This window comes from Erpetoichthys calabaricus, chromosome 12, assembly GCF_900747795.2.
Source record: "Erpetoichthys calabaricus chromosome 12, fErpCal1.3, whole genome shotgun sequence".
In the NCBI taxonomy this organism is placed as follows: domain Eukaryota; kingdom Metazoa; phylum Chordata; class Cladistia; order Polypteriformes; family Polypteridae; genus Erpetoichthys; species Erpetoichthys calabaricus.
Window position 1 is genome coordinate 2,821,466 of NC_041405.2, and position 11,139 is coordinate 2,832,604.

Consider the following 11,139-nt stretch of genomic DNA (forward strand, 5'->3'; position numbering starts at 1 on the left):
TTTTAATTCAGAATTCTCAGTAAGGGTGAACAGGAGCCAATCTAGGACAACCAACCTGAGCAGACCCTTCAAACATCTTCAGCTGCTCTAACCCTGTCAGACCCTTTAGCTATTCCAATGCGGCCAGCTTGTCCAGTTTAGTCCAAACAGTTTCAACAGCCAGCATGATGACTGACCACTTACAGACCACTCAATTATGACCAGTCTGATTACTTGACAGCACGGACAGTAGCATTGTGAAAAGCAGGACTTTAGGGACCTTCAAATCTCGACTTGATGTTATATTAGACAATTCCGATGGACAAGCCTGTGGAGCTGAATGGCCTGATCTCATCAAACTGATTCTTTAGTTCTTTACCAGTATGGCCAGATTCTCCAGTTCACTCTGACCAGTTTCAGTAACTAGGTATGTCCCCTCGTTTACACCAGACTTGAACAGAGTGGCCCATCTGAGCAGCTGAGGCAGCAGCCTTCCCACTAAGACCAAACTGACCAGTAAAAAGCATTCAACATCGGAAAACTGACCAATTCAAGTAGCTTTCCATTATGACTGGTTGCAACAGCCATTGTGTTATGACCAACATCATGTAACAATCACCCCATAAAGACCAAAAGTGACCATCAGAAAGCATCAGCTTTAATATGAGCCAATTGACCAATCCAAGTAGCCTTTAAATCAAGGTAGCAGCCGTTATGTTAAGACAAACATCATACAGTAATTATCCCAGTATGACCAGTTCAAGTAACCACTCTAGTATGTCCACCACAATTAGATGACCAGCTAAAATGTCCATGCCAGCCTGACAGTATATTCCAAAGAAGCCACGATAAACCCAAGAAACCACCCTGGCCTGGCTAAACTGACTGTTTAAATGTCATCTTGACCGGCCCCACCAGTGGGTCCAGTAAGGACACAATTAAAGATTTTGCTTGAATTCCTTCTGCAAGCCATTTCTAATGCCCCTGCTCAATTCTGTATTGACAGGCTTGTCCACCCGTCTATTTTTATTTCTGTTTGTTTGTCTCTTTCCTCGCCTGACAGTCTGGATTTTTGTGACGTGCTAACCTTGAGATGATTTTCTGACAATGCGTGTGTAATGGAGTGCTATTATTAGTGCTGTGCTTATGCAGGGTGGTGCTGTTTGTGATGCACAGAAGTTTCAACTAACGACTCTGCCCGTCCACTTCATACCCACAGGCCTCGGCCCCTCCTAAGCCCCTCTTTGTTTTTTTTCTAGTATACGTGTGCATGTTAAACATATCAGAAGATACACGCCAGCGTGCCCATGTCGGCAGTGGGCCCAGCCATAGCTACAGCGCACCACATTTCCGCCTGAAGACCATCTTTATTTATCCTTCCCACGATACCCCAGGGCCTGAGGGGGCAGAACCACCAGACATATTTTGGCTTTGCACTTCATGTTTTTGTAAGCTGTTAGCCTGTTTTTTTTTTTTTTTTTTTTTTTTCTTCTTCTTGTTTTTCATTCAGTTTTTTCTCACTGAGAGTCGGGCAATCTGCCCAAACTTTGGCATATTTAAATTTCAACATTTCAGCTCGCTGTAGGGGGGCTCGACAAGAAAGAGAGAGTGAGCGAGAACAAACACACACACACACACGGCACGTAAACACAGGGAGACAGTTTTAGGGTGAATTGCTTGGCCAGGAGGACAATGTCCCCTAATTGTCATCTGCATCTCAATGAAGGAGTCAAAAGCAGCCATTAGGGTCCTGCCCTTCTTCAGACCTGACTAAACACGAACTGTACATACCAGCTACGCCTGCGTCATCAAAAGTCAGGGTTGCAAGGGGTGCTGACAGAATAACACGGATGGATTAGATGCCAGTCCACAGCAGGGCACACACACCCCCCAAGTTGGAGTGTGACACACCTACTGATCTTCTCTAAAGTTCATTAACACAGCAGAGCACTACAGCCTCGGACCAAGAGAGCAATCTGGTCATTCACACAAGAGTCCACTTGGAATTATCAGAAGTCCTAACCTGTACGTCTCGGAGAGGAAAACTTGCATAGACTTGGGAAGAACTTGTAAAGTTCACACAGGCATGGCAAGGAAACCAAGATGGCTGGTCCCAGGAGGCCAAGCACTGCATTATCATGCTACCCTGATTGACTACATATAGAAATGTAAAGTCTATTAGTTTTTTAAGAATGGCAACAACTGTAAGGACCAAATATGCACAATTATCAGCATTTTATACAACAACTGAAGTCCAGCATGGTGGTGTTTTAAATGGACTGGATTAGTAGCCATTAGGGTCCTAACCCTACTTCTGACCTCACTAAATGCTGAACCAAATTCTGGATTTCAGGGTGTGAAGCCTATTGTGCCTACAGCAAGGACAATCAAGGATGAGGTGCCAGTGTCAGGAATGAGATGCCAGTCCACTGAAGGACAAACACACCCAAAGTCAGGTTCACATTCCAACCAGAGGTATACCACACCTACTGATCATTTCGAAAGTTCCTTAACCAGGACCTTCAGACCTCAAAAAATGTACTTTCATTTTAGGTAGACCCCATCACAGTAACACCAAGGTACATTTGGGAATTGGAAAAACATCTTGGGGGATGTGGGATGAAAATTCACACAGATGTGTGAGCTCCACACAGAAAACAAACACCCATGAAGCAACAGCGCTAACCATCACCATGCTCCCCCTGATTTACAGATGGAGATGAAAAGCCATTTTGTTACGATCCAGAGTTTTTATGAGAATGGCCACAAGTGCATGCATGTGTTTTATGCCAACAGTCAAAGCCCAACAGGCCTGCACTTTAAACCAACTGCCATTCATACCAGTAGTTCATGACATCATGAAGGCCAGGCAGCAAAATTGTGAAACCACACCACCTAGAGAACCAGCTCCAAAATCCAATAAGGATCTCAGTACTGGCATTTACTGATGATGTTGGTAAAGTGGGAAGAAGACCAGCCAGAAAAGCAAAATAATTAGAACAAAAGAAATGGACACAACTAAAACTGCGATTGTGACACAGAAGAGACATCAACACCAAAGCTGTAGAATACATGAAGCACCTAAGATCTGGTATGAGCTTCAGTGATGAGAGAAACAACAAATACCAAGGCATGAAGTTGAAGTGGAAACCTTGAGAACCTTTAAGAAGCATCTGGCTGACATGTTGGGACACCTTAGCTATTGGCCAAACAAGCAAGGGGCTGAATGGTCTCCTCTCATTGGTCAAGTCTCTTATGTTCTTCCTATGTTCAAAATTTGAAAAAAAATCAAACGAAATTAGTTTTGCATGAGATTTGTGCAAACTGCAAAACACAAAACTCACTCATACAAGTTTTATTTTTAGGGTGGAAACCGAAGAATATTTCTCCCTAAGGGTCATTATGAAGCTCAAATTGCTATCTCCATCCTTGGCTGCTCTCCAATCCCAAAATGTTTTTCCACGGCTCCCTCCCTGCAGCTCCTCGAGATCTCGTCGCCCACATTCACATTTACACCACTCATTTGGGATGGCACCATTTGCGCTCAGTTTCCCCATCTTTGTCAGGATCCTTCCAGGACTTGCCAACAGCCCACCTTCCCAAGCTAATGGATTTTAGCCATTGAGGAGCGGCCCTCAAGTGTTCCCACTTACTATGCTATGCTATTTTGCCATTTTAAAAAAGTCGGAGATGAGATGAAAATGAATGCGGTAATATTGCTAGTTGCAAAACACAACTCCAGGTTTTAACTTTGCATGAATCGTTTCACTCATCACTATCAGGAGGGCGGATGAAGAAATCAATAGCAGCATCTCGGCGGCAGGAAAGCTGAACTGTATGTTAAATAAGACGTTCATGAGATAAAGGGAAATTCCCTAAGGAGACTAAAGTAATAGTCTATAATAAGCTGTCGGACATGCGAGCATCGAGACCGACTAATGGGGGGAAGGAGTTTGCTGATGTACCTCATCTCACTTCAGCCCTTGGGATGAAGGAGGAAACCCTCATGAAGCAGAAGCGAGAGTCCCATGTTTTCCTCTTCCTTGAATAGCCTAGTGGAGTCTCAGGAGTACTTTGGCCATACTGGTCAATTAAGCTTCACGTCAATGGGCTTCTCTCTCTCTCTCTCTCTCTCTCAGGCTCAGTACGGACCCCAATTACATTCGACCCACCTTTGAACAAATTTGGGTTGCTGCACCTTTCGGTCTCAGAAATGAGCTCAGAGTGATACCCCTCTTTAAGCTCTGGGATTTGAACTCGGGAATGTTGGATTGCACAACTGGAGTCTCAGACAGATGAATAGAGACTGAGCCATACTATCGAATGTCGGGCAATTTAAATTTTATGTGTGTGTTCAGAGCTAGTAAAAAAGGGGGGAGGGGGTATCAGATCTGTGACAAAAAAGAAGTTGGGACAAACAAAACTCTAACTCTACGTTCCATTGTATAAGACGGCTCTGACCAGGAAGTCATCATTTATTTGTGCAACTAGATGCAGAGAAGAAAAGCTCAAATGCTCTCTGAACTGAAATTACCAATAGTTAGCCCTAACAGCCTGACCTTACAAAAAGGACGGGTGTCCCAAGGAATTCCGACCCGTCACCTCTTGTCCTGTCTGTTCTTACAAAATGTTTCATTCCTATCCTTACCCATTGTCCCCACTGCCAACTACAAGCTGCTGAAATGCGGTCTCTGAGGAACAGTAGAACGAAATGAGACTGAATCAGTAATCAGACAATACGTCAGAACCTGAAGGTGATGCCCCTCCAAGAAGTTCTAAATATTTGCGATTAGGACATCTTGGACAAGACTTGAGAATGGCAAACAAAAGATAGCCCAAAATATCCTGCCAGGGTCAGCCCTCCCTGTGAACACCCAAAGGGTGCCTTGGACAAACCTGGGAGCGCCAATGGAAGGAAGAGGATTTCAGTGGAATCGAGTGAAGAACAGAAGGAATGGAGGTCTCTTTGTAAAACCTCTGACAGCTGTAGGCCGAAGGGGACCACACGAGTGAGTAAACATTAAATTGAATATAAAACTGAAAAGTATACGACTGGAAGAGCAAAGCCATCAGGTAGATAGCACTGATGCTGGTCCTAAATCCTTATCATGTTTTCTTTTTACTTATTTTTAAATATCCTGCATATTTAAGTGTGGGGGGGGGGTTACATTTTGACTCACACAGGCTTCATTTAGGCCTGTTCTTTTTTGAAGAAAGACATATATCTGTGTGAACAAGAACATTTTCTCCATAGTGAAAACAATCACGCAAGTACTCCCCTCGCGACTTGAGAGTACGTGTCGCTCTGGAGTTACTTTACAAAACAAATGCTGACAAATCGAAAAGTTTTTGTTTTTGTGATCAAGGCTGCTCCATACGTTCAGGGATGGGATGGGATGGGCAGAGGGTCAGCCCACTTGGCATTAAGTAGTGCACCGCCACACCTTCCAAAGATGATGTGCTCCTCAAATAGTTTGATTTTGGTAAAAAGTTTGGGTTCATGCATCACATTTTCCGAACAAATAATTCTTTCTGGAAAAAGGGTCTGTCTCTACTGAGGAATTCACTCAAGGTAACAAACCCCGAAAACACACATAGTCACCACCGCACCCCACTCTGCTGCTTCTTCTCTAACCTAGAAGCCGTGGAACTGAGAACTGAGGCCTTTGGGTTACACAACAGCCTTAACAGCCAGTGGACTTCTAACGGCAAGGGTGTTGTGGTGTCACAGGGGTCATCCTTGCTCTTATCTTTAAAATGCTTATCAGTTCACTTTGTGTGGTTTTCTGTGTATTATTTTGATATTTTAATGAATGAAAGTTGTTTTGTTAATTTGTTTTATGTTTAATCATTAAGGTATTTAAGTGGTCCCCACAGCTCTAATATTAGGGGCCCAGCCCCCTTAGGTTCAATATAAAAGAAAACTATTTAAAATTGATATTACTAAAAGACAAACTGAAAAATCACAAAATGTTTAACAAAAAATAATTAAACATAAAATACTGAATTAATGAAAATATTCAAATAATAAAGCCGCGAAATGAACAGACAAGTATTAAAAAGGCCGTGGCCAGAGATAAAACCCTGGCAAAACTACACAAACGAGGGTCTCTCTCTCTCTCTCAGCCTCGCCATGCCTCCCACCCCACTATTACTCCCCCTAATTACACTCGAGATACCAGACTCATTTTGTCTCTGCTGAGGAGTTTGCTCATGGTGATGCCCCCCTCTCTGTTGCTTGTTTACTCAATGAAAAGCTGCAAGACTCAAATTCGGAGGTTCCTTGAATGGCCTACTGGAATCACCGGAGTACTTTGGCCATACTGGTCAATTAAGCTTCACATCAATGGATGTTCCTCTCTCCCTCTCTCTCTCAGGCTCGGTACTGACCCCCATTACATTCGACCCACCCTTGAACGAATTTGGGTTACAGCACCTTTCGGTCTTAGAAATTAGCTCAGAGTGATCCCCCCCTCTAAGTGGGAACTTTGGATTGCACATCTGGAGTCTCAGACAGACAAATTGAGATTGAGCCACAGGACCAAATGTCGGGCAATTTAAATTTTTTGTGTGTGTTCAGAACTCATTAAAGAGAGGAGGGGGAGATCAGATCTGTGACAAAAAAGAAGTCGGGATAAACAAAACTCCAAGTCTTAAAATGTCATAAGATGAATAGACTTCAAGAGAAGAGACCCTTGAGGGGTAGAGAATCGCCCGTGGTTGGAGGTTTTGAGTTTGTTTTCTTTTATCAAAGAGACGCCTGAGCTCCACATTAATCCACAGGATCCACGTCTCATTTCCTTGAGGTTTTAAATACCTCCTAATCCACTTTACTGACTGACCAAGTGAGCAACTCTTGTCGCTGGGTAAAGCAAATTGAAAATAACTGAACAGCTACACTGAATACCAATTCCTACCTAAGGAGGTCTTCACCACAGCTGCCCTCAGTGCCAGAAGCCAATTGTTCTACTAAGGTTACAAAGATAGTTCAACCAAAGGAAAAAAAGTCAACAAGGACCGAGAGATGGAGAACTATGTGAAGTCCAATGAGGGCTAAATTGGAATTAACTGAAGAGGTCCATGTAGGGCTAGAACCCTAGTAAAGGATCAAAAAGAAACTCCTATTTGTATTCGCTGACCCTAACCCTAACCCTAACCCTAAACCTTGAAATAATCTAAAACGGTACCCCACATGCTCATGTTTGAAATTTGTCATTTCTACTCATCTGGGAGCAGCTCCTAGAGGGCTTAGGACCCCCAGCAAAGAGTCAAATATCAAAAATTGGATCATATCCATGATCAGCAACCTCAATATGACCGATCCCCGTTTTCTCGAAGCTTCGACCCCTCGTATCCCGTTAGAGGGTGAACCCCTGGGGCCGGTTGATGCTGCATGCACAACCTCAAGACCCTCTGACCATTTTTGCTAAAGACACTTGTTTAGGATGTCATTTCCTGCACAAAATATGGGTTGTTCGGGTCTAAAAATAGGGAATAACCACCCAAAAACCCAACATCTTGCATAAGTTGACATCACGACAAGTTGAATGGCATATCAGATCAGGTGACATCGGACAGAAAAAACTGAAGCGATTCTTATGAACACAATAAACTAAAATATCAAAGCCCAAAACGTCAACTAAAAGTAAGTCATAAAGTCGCATGCAAAAGAACTCGGCGACCTGAGGAACCTTTTCAACCATCTCACACACAAGTACTTTTGTTGTTGGCGTTTTCTTTAAATCCAGAAATTTCCCAACATTCTAGTGCTTTCCAGGAAGTCGAAGCATTCCTTTCATTTCAAATCCCTACACCTTGTATCAAACTGAAAATGAAGATTATTCCATTCATGTAACCTTTGGATGAAATGGTAGCATGGAAAAAAACATGGAGGGGAGGCCGACCTCGTCTTACCCCGTCCACAAACATCAGAAGGTTCTTTCAACCTTATGGAGGCCTAAATTTTCCTTATCATGCTATACTGGGACGTTAAACTTTCTGAGATATTCCCTACATTTCCCTAACAGTAGCAGGAGCTGAAAAGTGTCAAAGTGGGACTAAGAAAGATTTAGTGGCAGTGACAGACCTTTGCAGACAGCAGGCTGTGATGACACAGCGATATTATTTTAATCCACGGACAGCTGAGGATTTACCCTGTTTGTCAGAACAAAGCAGTAGCCAGATACAAATTTAGGCTAATTGGCTGTAGCAGAAGCATCAGGCTTAGTCTGACAGGATGTAACATTTACAAGTGAGGGGTGGGGGTGAGGAGATGGCAGTCAAGGACTTTAAGGACACCACAGGAAAGGGGGGTCCCATATGGCATCCAGGGCGAATCAGGAGCTCTCGTTTCTGTCCAATCATAGGTGGGTTTCAATATTACAACAGTTTAATCAAAAAAGACCGGTATGGCACCATAGGGGGGCAAAAGGGAACGTCATCCTCTCAACGACGTGCTTTGGGAACACCAGAGTTGCTTTAAAAGAGTAGCTGAGATAGAAAGTATCGCTCAAAATGGAGCTTTAAGAAGCACACGGTGTATCAAAAAATGTGGCTGAATCTCTCTATACGAAACGCTAAGGGTTGTCCACCTGTCATGCAAAAACGCTGACCCACTGTACCTTCATCCTTGGTCTTGGTTTTAATTTGGAGCTTATTACGTGATACGTGTAGCACAACCCAGGAACTGGAGGCCTGGTCCTGCTCCTGGAATGCGGTGGCATGGCCACACATCAGGCCTAACATGAGAACAACAGTAACACAGACAGGCGCATTGCAAAGGCCAACAAATCATTTTCATCGCTGACACAGGTCATGCACTCCGAGCGAAAATGAACGTTATAGCCATCTAAATGATTGGAGGAGTGGGTTTGATAAGAAAGGTGGTAAATAAAACATTGACGGGCACCTTTAATGAAAAAAGCTACTGAGGGTCGTGTAACCAGAATGGCAAATAATCTTACAACAACGCCTAATATGCAAGCATAGGAAAGAGGTCCAAATATGAAGATCTTTAGAAGGTAGTACACCGTCAAAACGTTTTCAATGTGAAATCAATAGGTTTGGAATAAGTACTGACACCCCTGTCACCCGTATGACATCACATGAGGTGACTTCCAGGTGCCACATTCCTGACACGAGATGACAGAACCTGACAAAACCATCCGTGGATTCTGCTCAGATTCGTTTATCAAATTTTTGTTACAAATAAAGGGTTTGGGAAAACACAAAGCAAATTTATCACAAAGACGAATCATTACAACTGTTTTGTTGTACGACGGGCAGTTTTGAATTTGCTATGTTCTTATTTTGTGGAGTGTTGTGTCTTTTTACATGTCACAGAAACCCAATTCTAACATTTAGTTTTTTGGTATTTTGTGACTATCCGGTCGTTGACGTAATTATTCATCTTCCTGTGACTTTGTAGCCGTTGCTGTGTAGTTGTTAGGAGTGATGTCATAGGTCACAGGTTGCTCGATATCACAGGTGGAGGTATGGCTAAGGATCTGCTCTGCTATCTAGAATGTTGCCGGTTCAAATCCATTGTTAAATTCAAAAATCCCTTAACCTGAAAAATGTCTCCAGGGGCTGAACAACAAAGGTCATGCGAAAAGATAATTTTCCCCTCAGGGATTAACAAAGTCTATCAAATCAAATACAAGTCGGCCATTTTGGATTCCTGATTGTCCAAGGTTGCAGATGCTCAAAAGGACTTTCAAGCGCATGCGTATTTAAACTTCTTGAAGACATTGATTTCATTTCTGGTTATCGATTATGAATTAGGATCACATTTTGGGCTTTGATGCTTGGCTAACTTGACGGCCCACTGTTTCGGCTGACTGACATCCCCCTGTTTTTGACCCCATCCATCTCTCGGTCCTGTTTCTCCTACGCTTTCAGTGTGGAGTCAACTCTTCTAATCTGTTTGCTAGCTGGATGTAAGGCTTGTTGTTTTCATTGGAACAGAGTATGTCAATTGTGGAGGCTCCTTCAAGTTGACCGGTGAGGAATTCACGTAATAATATAACGTTACGACTGTTGCTGTGAAACACGCAGTTCAGGAATTAGGAAAGCAAAATGTGGCATCCTAATCGCACTGTGAGCAATGCGTCAGAAATCGAAAAATATCTTCATCTGCACCACAGACGCTATAGATGGCATGGAGAGAAGACCACGTAGGGTCCGGCTGAGGTCTCCTTTCATGCAGATATTATGCCGTTATAGATCCCTGTGTCACTTACAGTGAACACCTTTCTTCAGCGCTGCCTTTAACATTTCAAATAGAATAACACACTTGCTAGTCTTTTATTAGTGATAACATTTTTGAGGGTCCAACTGGCATCCCTGCCAGGATGGGTCCTGTTCCTTTACCTCGTCTGATGACCAGGGGTTCCAAAGCACAGCACAAGAAGAGGCTGCAGCAGCAGCTACTCCAAGGTTGGCATTCTAGCAACTACAGGGCAACACCTGGGATGGACTGTGGAACCGGGAAGGAGAGCAGAGCACAGTGGGTGATGGATGGCCTGCTATGGGCAGCATGTCGCCTTTTACACAGGGAGGCAGAATCCAGGCTAGAGGAGCCCATTATGGACACCTGTAGGGCAGCATGGGAGTTGTGGTCCTGTGGGGAGCTGTGGAATACTGACGACTCCAGGACCATTGGGAATTGCTTCCCAGGGATGATAGATTGAGCACTAGAGGTACTCCCGGTCATGGAGTTAAAATCGAGCCCTCCACTCAATTTGGGGGGGGGGGGTGCTCAGAATCAGGAGGACGTGGATAAGACGTCATGGGAGATGATGGAGGAGAAACTTAATGCCTATTGTAAGTACTGAAGTAAGGAAACTGGAAACCTTGTGAAGGTGCTGTTGAATAAACCGCCGTTTGTTCAAGTTAGGACCGTGTTGTGAAGTTGTGTCAGGGGGTTTAGGGCACTGCGACACCCCCTACAGGCCACCCACTTTTAATCACATTGACATTAAGACCAGGCTACTTTTTCACCCGCCACCCTATAGAAAACAAACATAATGATGTCTGTTGGTGCCACCGAAGTGAATCGGGCTCAGCAGCTTCTGCCATGTAACGGTGTAAAGATCGGGAGGAGTGGGTTTAAGAGTAACACCAAAGCAAAAGAAAACTCCAGCATAGCAGTCTGGATGG